This window comes from Cottoperca gobio, chromosome 19 (assembly GCF_900634415.1).
Source record: "Cottoperca gobio chromosome 19, fCotGob3.1, whole genome shotgun sequence".
Classification (NCBI taxonomy): domain Eukaryota; kingdom Metazoa; phylum Chordata; class Actinopteri; order Perciformes; family Bovichtidae; genus Cottoperca; species Cottoperca gobio.
The window spans coordinates 6,911,345-6,933,308 of NC_041373.1; positions in this window are offsets into that span (position 1 = coordinate 6,911,345).

Consider the following 21,964-nt stretch of genomic DNA (forward strand, 5'->3'; position numbering starts at 1 on the left):
TTCTCACTTTAGTGTAACACAATATGAAATTTCAGAGCCATATTTCAGAAACACAAGCTAATATTTTCTCTTAGCAAACACTGTGCCTGAGGGATTGTGCTATTTCTTTTTGTATAGTCTGTGTGGAGCCCTTCCTTCTAATTACGTCTGATATATTAAGCAGCAGTAGCAATTGTGTGTGGCGGCTATCGCATGTAGATGAACCACATTTGGACGGACAGAGATGTGATTATTACATTTTCTGATCACTGATTTTTAATCTGTGCAGGCTACTCAGGATAGAAGCCACTTCCTTATGAAGTAATGTCTCTAATACCATTAAAACCTTTTTGGCTAAACCAAAATTTGGACTCAATGTCAGTGTATCTGTTACCCAATAAACCCACTGAACCACACACTGAACCACACTACAGAAATGCACAGTTATTCTTCATACGGCTCATATTTGTGAGCTGAGGTTAGCCTTCCTCATGTGTCCTCACTTTGCTCCTGACCTCTCAGACAGGAGGGGAGACGGATCGGACCTCCATTGAGAGGAGACAGAAAGCGAGAAGGCAAGATTTGGAGATAGGGTTAGAGAAGAAAGAAGGGGAAAAAGAGTGAAGAGTGAAACTTAGAAAAAAAGAGAACAAGTTTTGTACCTCTGCTGATGACTTTTTCAAAGCTAGAAAGAAAGAAAAAGAAAAATGGGCTAATAAAGGAGCCAAAATGTCCCTATCGCTCTTTGGATGCTTCAAAAATAATCGGACCCCTTTTTGCGCACACTGCATTCAGTTTCCAAAAAATCATTCAAGAAAATGTGACGAGGAAAAAAAACTAGAGATTAGAGAGAAATAATTGAAACAAAAACCTGAACATCCACTGCCCAGAAAGTGAATGAAAGAAAGAAAAGAAGCAAAGAGAAAATTCAGATCAAGTGAAAGCCTAAAAAATTAGGAGTGGACGAAATGAAAGAAAACAGAGAAAGTCAAATAGAGAAAGAGAGTCAAAGAGCAGAGTGTTTGAGGTCACACACCAAACCCTTTCCATTTACCCAGCGAATTGTTGAGCCATGAAGCATCCCTCGCTTTTACTGGCAGTCTGAGCTCTGGCTGCACCGCAGGGAGCAGAGGTTACACTGCATTTGTGGTCATAGCAGGGGCCATCTGTGTGTCAGTATAAATTAGAAAGAGAGAAAGTGTGTGTGTGTGTGTGTGTGTGTCCGCGTGCAGTAAATATATACGTCAGTGAGAGTGTGTGTCTCACTAAAAGAGATAATGTGTATTTCTGTGAATGAAAGAAAGTTTTTGGAGATTATTAAAGGGTAAAGGCACAGAAAAATAATTATGGATTTCGCTAAATATTTGGCTCTTGAGGCATAGTGACGTCTTGTTGGGCTAGTTGGTAAACTACTGTAGCTGCCAGGAGAACTAACATGCTATCCAGCAACAATCGCTCACGGACCTTTTTATTGTCTCTGCACTGTGCCTTGTACCCAGCCCTGGCATTTAGTTCCTTCAACAGAGTTCTGTTAATGACGGAAAACAGTTCTCCTAACAGGACAGTACGTTCACTCAGGTAATTCTATCATTGACTCCATTCTCGTAACTTTCTGCAAATTCAGGAGTGTGTGAACTCTCACTCAGTCATACACACCACGGACTGCAGATAAATGAGCTGGACATGAGTCACATCTCCCCTCACCCTGCCGACAACCTGTTTCTGTCAGTCTAGCACCATCTGTGTGTAAGTGTGTGTGTGTTTGTGTGTGTGAGAGAAAGCCAGAGTATGAGAAAGAAACATTGAATAAGAGAGTGTATATATGTGCACACGTTTTGTAAAAAACTGTTTCTCTGTTGTTATATGTGCATGTATTCAGGCTTCCAAATATATTTGTGAATGAATGTGTGTGTGAGGTTGTGTGTTTTCATCTGATCCATCTTCATGACAGTGGCAGGATTAGGGCCCTCCATCAGTCTCTTTTGTTTGACAGCGTGACCCCCTGTGACCCCACATTCACCTGGGTCTTACTGGACTGTGGGACCTTATCTGTGCTACTGTCCTGGGGAGGAGCGGGGGACGAATATGAGAAGGAGGGATGGGAAAAAGAGGGAATAGAGTAAATGAAGTTGAAGCAAAGAGGCTTATCTAACTTGTAGCAACATAATAAGCTAATTTTGATTTCTAAGATTCAGTGAAATCCTTCTAGGGTCTTTGTAGCCTCATGTTTGGATAATTCACTCCACATTTGTGTACCCATCAGTGCCACTGAGATAGTATCTGCTGCCCAACTGACAGACAGATAGGAGCCAATAAACAGGACTACTGGTTTCCTTCACTCCGGCTGGTGCAGCCAAGAATCAAATCAGAGCAGCTTCTGTGCAACCAGAGCATGAACAAGTACCATTGAGCTCCTTTACTAGAGTCTTAGAAGATAAATGATACTTAACAAACAGTTAAGCCATGGCATTAAATCATTGGCTGTTAAAGAACAAGCATTTACATACAAACATATCAAAGTACTCCTTCTCAGGAGCAGTTCCTTTCATAGTTTCTCACACCCTCAACATCTCAATGTTGTAGATGGTCTACAAGTGTTGGCTAGTTTATACCAAGCGGCACGGATACTACGTCTATATTTTATACAGTCTATGGTTTGTACTCATTGCATCATATTTTATGAGCTCATTGTAGGTTTGGCAAGTAAAAGCTTAAGTCTGCAAAGTAAATGTGTATTTCAGCAACAGAATGTCTTATTATAAATATATAACTATCATTTACAATGTCTAATTATATTGTACAATGAAATGTGTAATGTTTAAGTGACCCATAATACTTATTTTCTCTATAAACCGTCTTTCATGAGGTCTAGTGTAAACAAGGAACAGTGAGGACTAGCTGGAAGTGGTTATTCATGCCCAACCTGTTGCAATAACAATTTATAACGCACAACAGACTGTATAAACAGCTTCAGGCATCGAGAGATGTGGGTGAAATGGAGGGTGTGTTTTTTCATTTTTTTGTTTGCCAACAGTGTAACCTAAAGTCATTAGTGATGTTGGTGAAGTGATGGAATGCTGGTCTGACAAATGGACTGGGTTTTGAGGCTGCTTAGCCAAAAGAGAAGCATGCTGCCAGCACTGTGAAAACTTGTCAAAATAAAAGTAGAATAGCATTTACGTCCTCTGCTTGAAAAAGTCAGGTGACATGTTGGACAAGCCAGCTAATGAAATTGGTGTTAATTATTAACAAATGGTGGAAATAAAAAACAAATAATGAGCATTCTCTAAAGCAATGCAAAGCCTGCAGCTCTCAGCATTTTTACTAATGGTTCTGTTGCAAAGACTTGGCTCAGATATTAATATAAAATCTCCGGATGTCTGACTGACTGACCGATCCATCATATGAACAATTTTTTTTCCTCCAATTTCGTACCAATACTCGGGATATTATCTGCAAAATATCTGCAGATTGTGCATAAAAACATATCGTATGCTAGTATTACAGCATTTATGTGTGTGCGTGTGTGCGTGGGAGGTTGGAAGGGAGGGGGGGCACTCACAGGTGCTAATAATCATATATGATCACATATGATTGGAATCACGTGTTGGCAACAGTTTCTTGCTATTGTGAGGGAATATTATAGCTCTCTAAGGCTTTGGCCTCTAATCATCTTCCATTGTCAAGTTGTTTACCAATTTTCCACAGTTCGATTTTCAGTCTATCCTATAAAGGTTAAAGCCAGTTTATGCCACAATATCGCTCTCTGAAATTCTGGGCTCTGGATGATTCTTAAAAGTAAACACTAGACGAGAGCATGGAGGTCTAAGAAATGCAATGTGTTTCACTCTCATGGCTCACTTCATGTGAAGAACCTGCAATAACTGACTTTTTAGCCACTTTAGACGTAGAAACTAGCTGTAAACACAACATGACAATATCACCTGTTAGAGAAGCGAGTGGACCGAAACAGTAACAGTGGCCGTAAAATGAAAACCACGAGCTGAAAGACACTAAAACTTTGCATAGATATGAGAGAAGCTGCTGAGTTGTGTGATGATTCTCTGTGGGGTCATCACCAAGAGCAACGCCAATCACATCGTGTGATCCATTGTGAATATAAAAACATTGATTATAGCCACATTTAGTCGGTGCTATGCAAATGTATATGGGGAAGAATGATTCAATCCACCGTTGTTTAAAGTGCCACTCGGGCTTTGAGAGACACATTTTTACCCCATTTTTTGTCTTAACCTTTGGGAAAAGATGTGAAACATACTGAGCCCTGTTTTATTTTAGTGAAATTAAAATAAAATGCATAAGTAAAACCGATTGTGAGTGAAAGATAGATAGATACTATCCGCTAGTGAAGCTTTCACCTGAGTTAATGCAAAGTATGAATTAGTAGTACACTAAGATAATAAAAAAATAATCTGATTTTTATACATAGCTGGGTATTAACTGTTTCAAATTAAATACACATGAGAAATACTTGGATTGAGAGTGAACTCAGACTAAATGTGGTGGTTTTAAGACTAAATTGTACTTTTTATACTGCACTGAATGAAGTGAAATTTCTCAATTCTGACCCCAAAAATGTTGTCTTGTCTTATATTATAGTTCTCCAGCTTCCATGTTGAGTCAGGTTACAACAATGAAAACAGCTAATCTTAACCTCACAGACACGGGTCACACCGACACCACAAAAAGTAATTTCCCTGCTGCCACAATATTACCGCATACGGTATAATATCAGCAGGGCCAGGCTGGGTCTCACTGTGGAAGCCAGGCTACTGATTTCATTGGCAACAACATCTGACTTTAGTTCCAGCCACATTCTCGCTCAGCTGCGGGCCACAGTATGAGCTAATACTTCATTCATGGAAAATCAATTGAAGACTGCTCTCTAGTGGTTTTCAGTTGGAACAGCTGAAATAAGCCCAAATCTTCACTCACTGAAGAGTCAGTTCATCTCCTTAAGGACAAACTGTCAGACAATGATTGGATTAGTGGCTTTCATAATTTCCATATAAATGTATTCAATACAGAAGCAAGTTTATAACCTTAAATCCTGGTTGTTTGTCTTATTCAACCATAAAATGCTAGTCATCAATCTTCTCTGAAAGGTAGGTGTTGTGTGCAACAGCTTAGCAGCAGGATGCAGCATAACTGCCATGAAGAACAATCAGATACATTCACTGGCTGCCAATAATGTGCAGCTGATGTGCTTTTGTACTTTTGCCAGAGACAAATAAATCAATCCGGCTCCAAACAGTAACCTTCCATCCATCATGTTTGATAGTGCATACCAAATTCCATTCGAATTTCTGGTTATTTTAGAAGGTAAGAATCTGGCCACATGGCTGTGTGCTGCTATTGCGGCGAAGTTGCTTTCAGCTCCGATCTTTTAAGAGTATTTGCACGCACACATGCAAAAGGCTGCACTACAGGAAACCAGAATCCTCTACTCCGAGCTGCTGGTGATCACCTTGGCTATTTAACGGCGCAAAACACAAGATAAATCAAGCTAAATGTCTGTGGGGTCCAAGGAATACCAATGTTTTTTGTGGGTGTCAGGAGGGACTGATCGGATATGCCTGTGTGTGTGTGTGTGTGTGTGTGTGTGTGTGTGTGTGTGTGTGTGTGTGTGTGTGTGTGTGTGTGTGTGTGTGTGTGGACAGTAGCACTATTGCGTGTTCATGGATTACCTTCCTTCCTGTCTGCCTCATCTTGTTTCCAAGCAGCACAGGGCTGGACTTCCTGCTTTGGGAGCTGGGGCTCTTTGAAGAGGCCTACTGAGTGCGCTCTCTGGAGGGTTGTCAGGTTCAGCCTTGGCCAACAAACACCTCAAAAGGGAGCAAACTCACTGGGCCAAACATTTCCTCAATCACTGTACAGACTCTTTGGGGTTTACTCTCCCAAGGCACAGGGGCACCATTTCCCAAATGCTCAATGTTAAGAGTTGTAGCTGTGCAGGGAAATAGCGCTGTTCACACGCAAGGATGACGACGGCAAGAACACGTGTGCACAAACACACAACACTAAGACTGCAACTAACAACTATGATCAATGTGTGGGTGGGGGGGGGAAATAAATGTTATTACAAACGGATATTAACACAAATAACAGACCCAAATGTGTGCAATACAACATGTGCAAAAGATTGTTGATTGTTTTTTTAAATTAAATGCAGCATGTTTAGGACACTTGGTGCAATGGTGCATTATTCCCCATCAAGTAGCCACTCATGGCGAGTTTTTTTTTTCTGAAATTAAAAAGACAGTATGAGTATACATAATGGCACAATTTACATAAAACTAAACATATTCCCTCTTGCTTTAGTTAATCATAGTTTCAGTGAAGGCAAGTAACCCAAAGGCCAAGTATGGAAATACAGTATATAAGAAATATGGTCTAAACCAGGGGTGCCCAAAAGGTCGATCGCGTTCACGTTCCCTGTTTCGCTCCCACACACACACACACACACACACACACACACACACACACACACACACACACACACACACACACACACACACACACACACACACAGACACCTACAGTCAGAGTCAGAGCGGAGGAAAGGAGAGGAGTGAACTACACGCCAATGATCATGCTAGACTACCTTTAGCTATACTGCCTCTGCTCTACCACTGACGTTAGCCAGCTAGTTAAATACACTTGTCATGCAATGTTGAAGTAAATTGGACTTAATAGAACATTCAAGCTAGATCACGAGCAAACTCCAGAGCTATAAGATAAACGATTCCTCACTTCAAAACGCAAAACATGGGTTCAACACTTGTTTAATTAATTAAGATGTGTAGTAACTTACCTTGCTGCGATGCCCATACTCTGAATGATTTTCAGTTTTCTCCATTATGTTTCAAATGATGTTTTTTCTTGATGCCTTCTTTCTTTCATTCTTTCCAACTTTCTATCACTCTAAATAAATTAGTGGCCAACTATTTTGAAAATCTAATTTATCGATTTCATTATTTTGTCGTTGCAGCTCTATACTACACCCTTTATCCCTGACATAAAGCATATAAAAGAACATTTTCATACATGTATGCAACGCAAACACACACACACACACACACACACACAAAAAACTCCTAAGACATAAAACAAAAAAAAGGAGAAGGAACATGAACATAATGGGTGTACAGACAGCCACACATACATCATTTCCCTGCACATCCTTTACCTTTAGCGGCAGTGATGTACTTTACCAGGTTGAGATGTTGTGATTTGTGTTTATATATATATTTTTAATCTTTCCTCATGTGATTCCTGTAAAAGGAGGGAAGCAGGAGGACAACAGAGGGGGAGTCCTGTCTGAACTGCAGCATCCTGTTTCCCTTCCTGAGGAGTTTTTGTTCATGTGTGTACAGTATTGTATGTGACTGTGTGCGTATGTGCGTTGAAATGATTGACACTGCAGGTTAAGTACTGTGCATGTGCAGGTCTGTGTTATATGTGTATATGGCTGTCTCTGGGTTTTGTGTGTGTTTGCATGTTTCTCCTTGTGTTGGTCTCCGTCTGTGAATGGACACATACATTATTTGCATTATTAGTGCGTTGCATACATATGGTAAGACTTTTTCTGTATTATTCATATTTACCGGAAGAAAGGCACCAATAAATAACTGTTCCACATTTGCCTTTTCAGGTAGATGGATTTAGTTTAAAACAGAAGTTATGATGGATTTGCTGTCTTGGTGACGAAGCTCATTAAGAAATGTTAGTGATTATAAGTGTTTTCAGGTGGCAGCCTTTATTTGAATCTAATTTTACAGTCTTTATTTGAATCGCAAATAGTATAGAGGAGAAAGGAAATGAGGGGAAAGAGGAGGGATGACATGCGACAAGTTCTGGATTCAAACCAGGGACGTTGTGATTACATCATCAGAATCCTAAACCCCATGGCCTCCGGGATGCCAGGCACAAAACATATTTTAAAAACACAACAGAAGTATGAATTTACAGTATCATGCTCTTCAATACTATGCAGTTATAACTCACCTCAAGTGATTAATGATAACCAGTTTAAAGTTTTATGGGCAGCATTTGATTATAATAATCAACCAACACCAACAATAAAACTTGCAAATTATGTGAGAAATAATGTCTCAAGTTATAGTATTTGTTACATTGCTTCTAACTTACAGATTCAAGTCAAGGATACACTTACTAACTGCTTTCAACCAACTAACTGAAAACCCTTTACATCCAATCTGTAGTAGTTATAGCCTTGAACATTACTCAGATAACCTTTGACTACAGCCTCAACGTGTTTAATATAGCTGGAGGCTCCTCGTCTTCTCACTGGTAGTTTGAGGAAAGTGTTTTTGAATATATACAGTATATAGTGAAGGGTGCGAAGAAACATGAGAAAGACAACAAACAATAGGACAAAAAGGCCTGACGTAAGACTTCATTCCAGCAAGGACACGCGTCTACATGATTTCAGCTAAAAAGAAATACCATCAGTTTCTAAATATGGATTTAAGTAGTGAATTATGATCACAAGCCAAAGCATGTTATAGATTTCCACTGGCATTATCCACTCCATAATGACGATGTGTGAGCACAACATTTTTGGGGTTTCAGTCAGAGTAATGTTAGGGTTAATGCACTGCCCTGTCAGAGCCACAGCAGGCGAAGGTATGATAAGACACAGAGTATCTACGACGTGAGAGTAATTACCAGTGACACCCTCCATTATGATAATTACCCTGTGTGTACATATGAAAGTGAACCCTATAGGAGTTCAGCGTGCGGTCAAGCCAACAGCAGAGGAGGGCATGAGATCATATGTGGTAAAATATGCAGTGCCAGAAAAGGCACAAGAAAACAAATGTCTATATTTAGCTGGCTGACGCTTTTACGATGATGGATATTGTACCGAGTGAGTCAGCCCTCAATCAAAGAAGGGAAAAAAGGAAGAAGAGGAGCAAGAAAATAAAAAAAAGGGAAGGGGAGGAAAGAAATTCCAGATGTCAACAGTAAAGTTTGTCCAGCTCCGGTTTGTGGCCACTGGAGCTTTGTGTACCTGCCCCTGCTAAAGCCATTACCTCCGGCTGCTGCGCCGGGGAAGCTGCACAACAAAGCCAGAGAATTCTCGGAAGTCCTTCAATCAAGCTCTCCAACATCGTCCCGACACTACTCCCTCTCCTAAGAACACACTGATAATTTGACAGGGTGGAAATGAGGAGGATGATGAAGGTGTGTACCCTGATCCGGCGGTGTTGTGTAATGTGTGAGCGTGTCCCGACAGTACCTCTTTGGATAAGTAGAGTGTGTGTTTCTTGCATACAGTGCATGTGAGTGGAAAGTACATTTACCTCAACTTTTACCTCTACTTTACATTTAAGAGACAATATTGTACTTTTTACTTTACTACAATCATTTGACAGTTCAAGCTACTAGTAATTTGCAGATTAAGATTTGACTTAAAAACACAAATGATGAATTTATAACATTTTATGGATAAAAGTATAGAAATCCACACATTACACGCATATGTGATAGTAATGTCTGGCACTGTGCAGGCCAGGGAAGTTCTTCCAAACCAAACTGAGAAAGCCTTTTCTTTATAGACCTGGCTTTGTGCAGGAGGGCATTGTCATGTCAACACAGGAAAGTGCAAAGCACAAACTGCTGCTACAAAGCTGGAAGTACATTGTTGTCTAAAATATCATTGTTAAGGATTAGCAACACGTGATATAGTTCCACCTTCACCAAGTCCAACATTAAGTATCTGCTCACGTGTTCATACGTTAGGAATGGGAAATCATGATCATTCCCAATATAGGCTCGGCCTGTCACAATATGGCAAATCAAATTGGTGTATATAACGAACTGTGCTCTTCAGTATAAATGACATCAGATTAAATTCATCAAAACATTAAAATCAACAACTTCAAATTGTCACTTGATTGTTTATGATTAAACTCAGAATCCTGTTCATAAATGTTCAACATGTTCATATCATCACAGACTGATTGACCATTGATTGACACACCACTATTTCAAAGCTATACTCCTTAATAATACTCCCAGTGTTAGTAATATATTTCATACAAATGTAACTCTGAAAAAGGAGATTCTACATAACGAGTACATTTACTTTTGATATATTTAGCTGATAATACTTCAGTGTATGTAGATCAAATGTTCACATTACATTATTCACTTTACATGCAGCACATTCACTTGTAATGGAGTATTTTTACATTTATGGTTGCTACTTTTACTTAATACTTCTTCCGTCACTTATGTGCGAGTTACCAACTCTTATTTTTGTTTGAGTGCATGTTTGTTGCAAATGATGTGTGTCCATGTGTCATACATCAAAGTTTGAGGATTTCAAAAATCATCATCCTGTCCTGCTCAGTTTGCTCATCACCTGTGTAGATAGAATTTTATTTATTTTTCTCTCCAAGATGTTTTTATGTTCTTCTTCCCATGGCCACGCTTTAACCACAATCAACCCCCCTCTACTACCACCACCACCACCACCACCACCACCAACACCACCGCCACCACCAGCCCTACTCCTTCATACAACATCCCTCCGGGTCCCCATCACTTTCACTTTGACTTGAGCTGAACCAGACGTTGCTCGCTGAGTGTTGTATAATGTGATGGTGAAGCCTGGGTGGCTCTCTCATATATCCAATCCAATCGTTGCCTCCCTCGAGGGCTCTCTGCGATGTTTTGCAACCACGAAATGAGAGACAACTGCCAAACAAGACTGTGGAAATATGACGCTGCGTACATTGCTTGTTACAGCGACTGACTGCCAAAGACATTAGCGGTAATCATCTTCACTGTTTTTGTTTCTTCAACTCACCATTGAGCATGCCGTTCAAAATGTTACTTAATGACATGAAGGTCTCTTAAATCAATTTTACAGCAGAAATGTGAGAATTTTACAATGCAAAAACACTTGTACGTTTTATGACATTGTAATGATGCCTCTTAAATAAAACCTCACGCTTACAAAGTGCTAGCTTCATAGTGTATGTGTACAATAAAAGAATAAGCTAATGTTGCCACATTTCAAACTGATGAATGAATGGGACATTAAAATGTTCTGATATGTTTATAGTTTCTGCTAAAATCATAGCTCGTCACTCCCTTCTGTGTTGCTGTTATTTAGAGGGAGAAAGCAGGCAAGCCACCAGGGGAATCTCATCTTTGAACATGCAGTCAAGTAAAAAGAGAGAACTGCAACAGATTGTCTGTAGTCACTGTTCATACTGTACTTCAAGTCCGATAACCTCGCCAGTTGAAATGCCTGAAATGATGCTTTGAGTTTGTTTAGTTAATCAGCATTGAACTGTATACACTTACCTTATAACCCTGACAAATACATGGAAATGTTTTCTCTCAATGTTACACTTAACGATACACTTTCACATCCCCTTAAACTAACATTTCAGATCATGTGTTGCAGATTTACAACACATTCATAACTCCAGTTCCATAGCCAACCTGCTTTCTCCGTGTGGTCCTATTCACCAGCATCTATGGACAATATTCAAAATGTATATATCTATATGGCTAATTCTGTAGTCACACTTATACAAATCTGAAGCTGCTTAAGGCCTGTTTGATACAACACTGCCCTCTACCTTATGTTGAAGGAGCTTCAGTGATATGTGGGAGAGCATCCTGGGCTTTGCTCTCACTCAGTACAATATGGTGTTTTCTTTTAATATATTGACAATGGCTGACTTAAAATAAAAGATCTGGTGATGAAATACAGTATTGTGATAGAATACTGCAGTTTAACTTTGTTCTGCATCATTGTAGGATCATTTTTAAGTGAGAGCCTTGAACACAGTGTGTGTGACGGCAGAGAGATAATTTAACCATTAGCATTTCTTTATACAGCATTAGAAGCTGTTAAAGATGTTTGGTCCCATGCTCTTACATACAGTAGTACGCAGTTGCTTAGATCCAGCAGATACAATTAAACTGTCAGATTGAGGATTTAAACCAGAAATAAAAATATCAAATATGCTGCTTAACATGGCTATAAGATATATTTTATAATAACAATGTGCACATGTGAAAGGTGCCTCTTGTAGTGATGAACTTACAGAGAATCATCACCAGAGTTCACAATGCCATTTTCGGCCACAGCAGGCAGCAGTTTTTCAGTAAACGAGCCCTTAACATCACAGCACCAAACAGCAGACACACACACACACACACACACACAGTTAGAGACTAGCTGGAGAACATTTAGCAGCTAAAAAAGCAGATATTCCCCTCAGGATTGTTAGAGACCAAAAAGAGAGTGAATATGGGACGAGCATTCATCAGGGGGACAGAGACACAACTCTAAATGAATAATAATGTTGTCCTGTTGTCCCCCCTCCTTTCCTCCCGTGGATGTGTTTTTGGTTTATACAGGTTTTATATGTTTGCATGGATGAATATGAAGTTATGGGACAGACATTTGTATCTGTGTGCCGTACATATGCTGGGTTGCATCTTATATGAGTATGCCATCTGAAAAAATGCTTTTTAGTAGTGGATTTTGAATGTGTGTTCATTTATGGATGTTATGTTCCTGAAACCTGAGGGAATCTTTGAGTGGGTGGTTTTCTTGCTTGTGTGCTTGTGTGTGTGTGTGTGTGTGTGTGTGTGTGTGTGTGTGTGTGTGTGTGTGTGTGTGTGTGTGTGTGTGTTGTGATCATGGACACACCTCCAACACAACTGGGGACTATCATGCACTTATGAGCTGTATTTAAGCACTGTGTCACTTTATGATCGTTAATGTCTTGAGAGAAATGTCAACTCCTTTTTAATAAATCAATGCAGAGATAAGTGTACGTGGGAATTGACTTTGTTCTTTGAAATAAGCTTAAAAAAGGCAACAGAATATTAACATTGGCAGGCGGTTAGATTCATTACGCTAATAACATCAACGTCTTTTATGAAGGCCCTGTTTATCATCCTGTTGTGTCTTCACAGGGAACACGGTGGAAACAATTACCCAACCGTACAAACCTTATTTTTCCAAGAACAGGAAATAAAAATGAACACACATTTGGCCACAATGGCTTCAACATGTTTGGTTAATTAAATTTAATACCCATTGTTAAGAAAGGTTTGGAATTGGATAAACTTATATTGAATCAACTTGCAACTTTACAGCAACTTCAGTAATAATTGACCCTTTGGCACAAAAAGTGGACCCCTTTTCAGTGAACTCTTTTCATTTTAATGAAACAAAAAAAGATTGTAAAAGTTTGTGGGACACTGGGGACATTGGTCCTGTCCAGTGCTTTGAGTTGTTCTTGCCAGGTAATTTTACAGGCCCCTGTGAAGACAGATCTGACAGGAGAGAATGGGGACGAGAGAGCATGAGAGAGTATAAGAATGAGAGAGATGATAGAGCGCCTTAACATGTGCCAAAGAGAGAAGGAGTTCTTCTGGAGGCCAGAACTGCGTGTTGCTAAACTTGAGCCAGAATAAAGGATTCAATGTGACCTCTCTACTCCCTGCAGGGAGCGAGAGTGATGGCTGGATGTCAAAAAGAGAAAAAATGAGTAGTTAAACCTAGACCTCCTTCTCCTCCTCCGCCTCAAACTCCTGCAGGTCAGGTGCACCGCGGAGCCTGGGGTATGTAGATTCATAGGTTGAGCATGAATTGCGCCGAGGCTTCTTGTTCTGCCAAACTCCTGTTGACATGCTGTCCATGCCAATAGAATCATTTAATGCTTCTTTTACTGACCCCATGATCAGTGACCTGTGAATTGTTTTCCAAAAAAGCATTTCAAGCAAAGGGGAGAGCAAACGGAAAAAGGAAAAGCAACTGACAATTGTTTCCGGCCAAATGAAATGAGCTCTACAGCGGATCTCCGACCCTTGTTCCGCAGCTGGACGCTGAAACCTTGCGCTGACTGTAATTGAAACTGGCAGAGGTAATCCTGCATCACTATTTGAGAAACTTTGCAGTATGAATGGAGCTTGGAACTTTTTGGGAATAAAATTCTGAAAATTTGACCGTACACATTTTACTACAGTATCGCAGCTACAGTAGTACCATCACCTATCATCTTGAGACTAAAGCCGTCCTGGGGACGATAGAAATTGGATGCAGTAAACTTACTAGCGACGTGTCCAGGGGATGCAACCCTATTTCCCCCCTGATAACGCTACTTTGTGAACAACAAAGATAGATAGAGTTGCACTATGGTGCATTCATGCTCAATTCAGTAAAAATGTAGTCTTGTAAAATTACATTTTCGGCGACAAACTTGAATAAATACAGTTGTTTGAAAGATGTTTTCACAGCAGTATAAAATAGAGAGTAGAGAATTATGAGCTGTTTAACTTGGTATCGAGAATTGTGGAATCGTGAACTACATTTCTGGTATCGTCACATCCCTATAACGATGTTTCCCCTCGGCTTGTTTGGACCAGGTAGTCTTACCCTGGAACTACGGGAACAAAAACCAGAGCTGCCAGGGCCGAGTAGTGAGCACCGTTCAAAATTTGTGCTTAAAACTTAGACTTTGTTAAACCTCACTGTTGAATATATTTGTGTACAACATTTTAATAACACATACACAAATATTTCTACAGCTGCAAAACTGTTTCACACATGCACAAAATATGTCTACAGCTACAAAAACATTTTATACATGTGCAAATGATTTATACAACTACAAAACCTTTTTACACATGTTCAAATGTATTTTCTTGTGAACATAACTGTTTTACACATGCACAAAATATGTCTACAGCTGCAAAACATTCAGATGCATGCCTGCAATCTTTTTTCAATATGCACACATAAGGTGATATACTGGCTGACTGTGAACATATTTGGTAACATCATTTCACAAGCTCAAAATATGAATGATTCTTATTTGCTCCCAAAGATAGCCCCGCCCTCAGTGAATTACAGGAGAGGAGACAGTGTGACAGTTACATATTCTCACTTTAGGTGAATAAGATATTTTGTTGGGGAAACACTGAATAAATCTGAATGCAAATGCGATGTGGAGGATTCAAATCTAATCAACTTTTTAATCGCCACACATGTACACAGCACTCCAATATTTCCATTCAGAGTTCTAACTTTACTACAAAGTGGTTTTCAAGTCATTTCTTCTTGTGAATAATGTCCAACACAAATTGTTCCATACACGGTTCAAAGCAGACAAGATAGGCTCTCTTGTGATGACGCACACCACATTGTGAGAACATGAAGTCATGCTGTAACATTCAGAGAGTCTAACCAACGCAGGCGAGGTGGTAATATAATGCACAAAGGTTAATTGTGTACAGATATCATTTATCACCTATCATTATCATTCCATCTGTCTACACTCACCCTACACAGTCATTAACCACACCTACATCTGCTCGGCAGGTGGTTGCATATTAAAAGCTATTGTTAGTACAACATTGTGTCTTATTCAGAAAATAATCAGAGTACGAGTCATGGTGAAGCTTTATTAGTGCGTCAATGATGGCTGGCCAGGATATTAAACAATCTTAGAAAAACAAAGTCCTTATTATTTATGATGGTATGGTTTCATCATAAGTGTGAACTTGTAATGGCCTATTTTATTTAGCCTATTTATTACTATTTCTTCCTCCATAAAAGATGTCCAGAGGATACGCAGAGCTGTTTTATGGTATGGCATGTATCTGTATAGAATGGAGGGCGGTCAAGTGCAAAGTTACAACATTTTTCATTCTTTTCTCGTCATAGTGGTTTAGTATTTATTAACATTAGCCGTGCACAAAATACTGTGCATCTTTAAAAATGTTTTACTGCACCATTTAGTGTATTTGTCCTTCTTTCTTGGCACTCATGAGCTGACTTTCCCTGTACAGTAATGAACAGTGAAACCACTTCAGATTGTATATTGCCTTAATAAAAAGACTTCATAAATTAACAGTGCACACCATAGATTGAGGTACAATTTATTAATGTATACATTTCTAAAGAGTTTTACTCAAAAGAACTGTCTATATATAGTCTCAGTCTTGACCTTGGTGTGTTCTTTAAGCTAATATTCTGTGTTGTTGTCAATCGGAGCAGCCATAGTGAAACACAGCGAGTCGGCGGCCACCAGGACAAGGTCACGCGATGCGGAGAGGATCCCTCTGTTTGCATTTGCTTGCCTCTCCCCATGTGAGGTTGACCCAGATAACGCCACCCATGAGTTGCTTTCTCTCCCACATCTGTCTCCAATTAACGGCAAACCCACCGAGACCATGACCACTCATTATTCATAAACGAGTTACTTTTGTGCTTTACACCAGTCCAGTTACGTCATATTTGTTTATGCTGTTCGACAACGAGCCCCTGTCGACTGGAAAGGCCACATTGTGAAACATTTATGAAGCTTTATTTCCCCAAATGAGCTCCCTCTTGAGTTAGGCTGTCCCGATTTACAAAGAGTAATGGCCATTGTGATTTTGTTAGATCACTGTCATTTGTTGTGGATTGTGTTGTGGTGAGGGGAAACAGTGGTTGCAATCTGCACAGGGAGGAATGTATTCTGCCTAACCACAAGTGGGAGCTGTGTGACTACGTACTCCACTTGATGTTCAGTCTTCTAACCTGAAGCACCTTCACTCCTATCTACAGAGAAAAGAAGATTTTCTGCTCAAATCCAGCTCGTCAATCATGTATTTCCACAGATAAAGATAACTAAGTGTATTTACAGAACCCAGCCATGTTAAAGACAGAATAAATATATGTCAGTATTTAGGAAACGGACAAAACTGCCGCACAGGTGCCTTTTGGACTTCTGTACAAATATAAATCCACTGAATTTCATAGAGAACTTTAGCGGGCCTTTTTTTCACATCACACAGTGCACAGATGGTTGTAGTTCTTGGAAAAGAATAAGTTTGAAATGAACTAAAGAAAGGATTGTGATGTGGCCTGGTCAAGCTCTTATAGGACCGTCTCCAGAGCAAACTTGGATGTGTGTTTGGATATGTTTCACACTATGTTTCAACACTTGGGAACCTCTGCGCTCCTCGCTGGAGAACAATTTAACATCCGACTCAATAAACAGGAGTCACTGGTGAGTTTGCACGTGTGCGCAGAAGTGCATATGTAATTGAGGAGGGGGGAAGTGTGCGTTATGTGTGAGTCCTCCCTCCCCGCTGCGCATCACTCAGCTGCTGCTAACAGGGGAGAAATAAAGCTGACTGAGACCACACCCACACACACCTTTAATACTGTCAACCAAACTGTACTTACATAAAATTATGAATGTAATCGATGTGCTCACAGTCCATCGTGACAGCTAGATCACCATCCTCTAGTCTACGCTATTGAATTTGAATGAGATGTCAGAGTAACTAAACAAGTCTCAATGAAGTGTATCTACTGTTTGTCCTGACACTACGCCCTGATATGATATTTTGAAAAATAACAATTTAATTCATTTTAGAATCACGATTAAGAAAAAAAGACAAAACAATTGTTTTCTAAGCCGCAAACCGGCATATGCCGTTTTTCTGCTGTATTAATTTTGCATTGTTTGTCAGCAACTGCTCATATGGTAACTTTGCTTACTTACTGGTAATTTAGCCTCGTGTGAGCGGATTCATTTGGCATGAAGTTAACAGATCAGTCATCATTTTTGTTCTAATGAAAACTCAACTCCTGCCATTTGATTCTGGTGTTCTTCGCCACTTTTTTAGATAATGGAAATAATGGGAGTAACAGGCGATCGCTTAAAAGAGAGCTTTATTTTTAAATAAGTGCTGTGCGGTGGATCGAATGTATGCCGATGTAAAGAGTGGTTCATTTGGTTTTGGAAAAGTTACAGATAAATATTTGGGGAAATTAACTGATCAAAATTTAAGAAACGCTAAATAAACTTTAAAGTGTTAAATTTAAGAAAGGAATTTGGTGTGTTGGTAGAATGTTTCATTGGGTTAGGCTGAATGAACATAGTGTTATTTTCCAGAGCACGCCCAGAAACAACCCCCCCAAACACCCAACCGCCTCCCCAGAGCAGTCAACCTAGGTTTGAAAAGAAAATCAAGAAAATCAAAATGCATAACCTAGGGTGTTTCCCACCCTAGGTTATGCATTTGGATTTTCTTGTCATATTATATCATACATAATCTACAGTTTAGCTCCAACAAACATAAAAGGGGAAGCTAAAGTAAATAGTGGCCTTTCAGGCAGTTTGGTAGGTGAGTCTAGGTATGCCCTTGCCTTCTACTCTACCTACTTTCCATTATTTGGTTGCAAAATAAACACACCGCGCCACAGGAATGTTATCCCAAACCTACTAATTCACCTTGATTACATTAATATTTTTTTGGTTCAAATTGCCCTTTTCCCCTTCCTATTGCCGTTGTTTATTTTCCTTTTCCCCCTCCCGCTGTGCTCCTCCTTTCCCCTAAACATGCATTGCTTTCACTATTAGCACACAATTAAGGGCCATTAGTTGTCAAACGGATGCCCTGTATTTCCTGTGTGTGTTAGGGTGCTTATATTGCTGTCTGTTTATGTAATCATGCAGAGAAATAGAGGAGTCAAATATGGGTTGATCATATTGGAGCTACTAGTGAGGTTGAGGAACATAGCGGGAGAAAATTGAGATTGAATACATGTCCCAAACATAGTATATACTTTGTGGTTTGCAGTTGTATTGAACATACTATACTATGTCCTGTACTCTGATAAGATCTTCACATCTGATGTTTACTCTCCACAACCCGCTTTGTTTTTGTATGAATTTCATGGGATTTAAGACAGTTGTTTTGATGGAGAAAAGTATTGCTCTTATTTTGATGTTTGTAGATATAATGAGTCCTCATATTAAAAACTATTTTGCTGCTATGATGTGTTTGTTTGGTTTTGCAGTGTTTGGAAAGATCGGCGCTTCTGATCCCTGTTTGCTGGCCCTCATATAACCCATTGCTCATAGATGGAAAAGCAGAGATAAGATGGAAAAAGAAACATCGGCTGGGAACACACCACGTTTTGAACCTCCCTGATCTAAATTTGTTGCTATTTCGTCACCAAAATCTCGGAAAAAAAGAATGTTTACCTCACAGTGTTATATTCTCTATCCTGGCGAGATCAGCATGTATCACCACTATAGAGTACTGTACCCAAATCCATCACACAGATGGAAGCACAACAAAGCCCACATGGATCTGCAGAAAAGCAGCAGAAGGTGCCTGAACACAGTCTGCACAGCCTCTATACAGCCTCTGCTGGCTGTAAAGAAATTATGGCTCAATCATGTTTCAGATACTCAGATGTCAGCTTGACATGTGTCATGATTTTGCAAGGCTGTGAATCCCTTTATTGCTATTTTTGTGCAATGAAAAGCCTCCGCTGGCCGGCGGAAGATATTAACAGGTGTTTGTCTGTTTTGTGAATCTGTTGCAGCTGCGTCATGTCAAAAGAACACTTCTTTACATTTTGACTCGGGTCGTAACTCCGCCGCTATTCAGCATCGCTTGAGAACATATGGTGCTCACAGCCTTGACCGATACCTTATAGACTCATGTAGTCCTAATTTTCCAGATGATCATTTATACAGATTCAGGAACGAGGCCGCTGCTCTTTGTGAAACCATACAGTCCATAACTCACTGGGCCTGAGAATCAAGCTTTGTTTTTTTTTCTCTCTCCCTCTTATCGTAATCCCAATGAAATCTGCATTGATTTATTGTGTTTTGAATCCTGCTTTGGTTGTCGGCTATGTCATTGCTTGGAGTGAAATGACAAACTGTTTCAAAGATTGTCTGCGTTCCTTACTTGCACACTTGCTGGCCAAAATGCAAGAACAGAGCTCATCATAAAAAAAGCCGATCAAAAGCTTCACCCTAAGCTTGACCTCAGTGAAGACGTAAACATGACGAGAAACAATAAAATCATTGATTAGTAAAGAAGCAATTTTATGACTTTGGGCCAAGAAAGTGACTATAACCACAAGAACTCCTGTTTGTTTGTGCGCTGTTGAAGAGCATGAGGCTTCTTTTACATAGGGCTCCGAGACATTCTTGCCTTTGATGAAGGGGCTGGCATTCAAGGCAGACACAAAAAAAAGAAGAAGAAAGGAGAGTGTGAGCAGAAGAAGAGTGAGAGATTAAGTGTGTGGTTGTTCTGGCAGAGAGCAGAGGCCGGACGCCAACAAAAACACAAAGTTTCACTCACACACACACACACACACACACACACACACACACACACACACACACACACACACACACTGCTCGGTACTTGTATAACTGTTTGTTCATTGAAATGGCTCATTAAATAATAATAGACGTTATATAAATAATCTAATACATTAGCCTAAATATTTGGAAAAAACAATATGGCACCTTTTCAAAACTAACAATGTCGCACAATTGGCGAGGTAGTTTCAGCAAGCTTAACAATATTATGTTAAGACGCGATTAATAACAAAAATAATGTTTAAACAATTGAGGAGACATTTAAAACAAGCTATAAGATTAAAATCAGATTTCACAGTAGAGTTAAGTTTGCTATTGGAACACCCATAAACAAGCCCTTCCTTAGTCTGTATTTGTGCAGCAAACATAATTACGGAGAAAAAATGTCATTTCGCAGAAGAGCTTTCTGAATGAGTTATTGTCATGGCTTCACTGTAGCCCAGTTTATACTCAACATTGTGATTTGATTTAAAAACTTAAGTGACGAGTATAGGCTAACTCAGGGACGTGCAGCCTCCCCCGTCATCATGAAAAGTAAAAAAACTAATAATAAAATATAAATGTATATTTGTTCACTGGTCTGTGCAATAACTGCATTTTCTGTATGATTCCAATCATTTTGATCATTTTTATAGTAGAAATCGCTGAATTTGCGTATCATGTGTTCAGATACAGGGAGAGCTGCAGCAGCGACGAGCTGAGCCTCCCCTCGGATTGCGCATTCCCTCGCAAACTAGGTTGAGCGCATGCATTTGGCGCGTGCCTGTTGCTATCTCTCTGTATGTCGCCAATATAATGTTTACAGACACTTTTATTGTGCGTCGTGACTTTCCATAGTCTAGTTAATGTATGTAATGTATGTGTGTAACATATTTAGTCTTGCTGATGTGACATAAAGCCACAGTGAGAAGACACCAGGTGAGGCAGACAGTACTCTGCCGCACCGAAGAGGGCGCACGTGAGCCCAATACATGTACCTCTCTGAGCCGCTATAAATGTAACGTTCTTTTTTGGCCAAATATGTCCCTTACCTGTGTGTGTATAAAGAATGCTGATATGAGATATGAAAAATAACCAGTAGTCAATGTTCATGCTGCCAAGAAAATGGTGAATAAGCTTCTCAGTTGGTTTCATATATTTGTAAATCTGACTCTGAAAGAGTGAGTGCCTCCCCAGCCATGAACCGCACGTCACTGGGCTACCTTAATATTTTGTTAAGGTTAAACAAAAAATAATCGTAATTTATCATATTCTTTAAACTAATTTCACAGCTGAGAATTTATATTACATCATTTATATGAGCTTTTACTGTTCTGTTTCCAGCCTTTACCGTTATGCAATTTTTAAGAGTTGTTCATTGAGGTAAGCAGTAGGTGGTGCAAATTGTCCAGTCGAAAACACAATGCAGAGGAAGAGGGCGCAACAAGATGACGCAATTAAAAGAGCGCTAGTCCGACCTTAAATGGTGAAGAAACATGTAGGAAATCAATGTAAATATGACATTTATGATTGTTTCATGTATTATTGTGAGAACGGTTACATCAGATATGTGTGGAGCGATGAGACTGTTTTAATCTACCGCTTTTAATCTAATCTTTTTCGTCTCTTTGGGCTGGCAGGAGCTTCAGTGGAATTGTGCTTCTATCGATAGAGCACATTTGTACCTCGGCCCACTGAAATACATTTTTGCAAAATGTTACCTTTTTCAAATTTTGCCGTTTCCACTCCGGTCTTTTTTATGGTCAATTGAGAAATGTGCATAAAGTGAGGTGGAT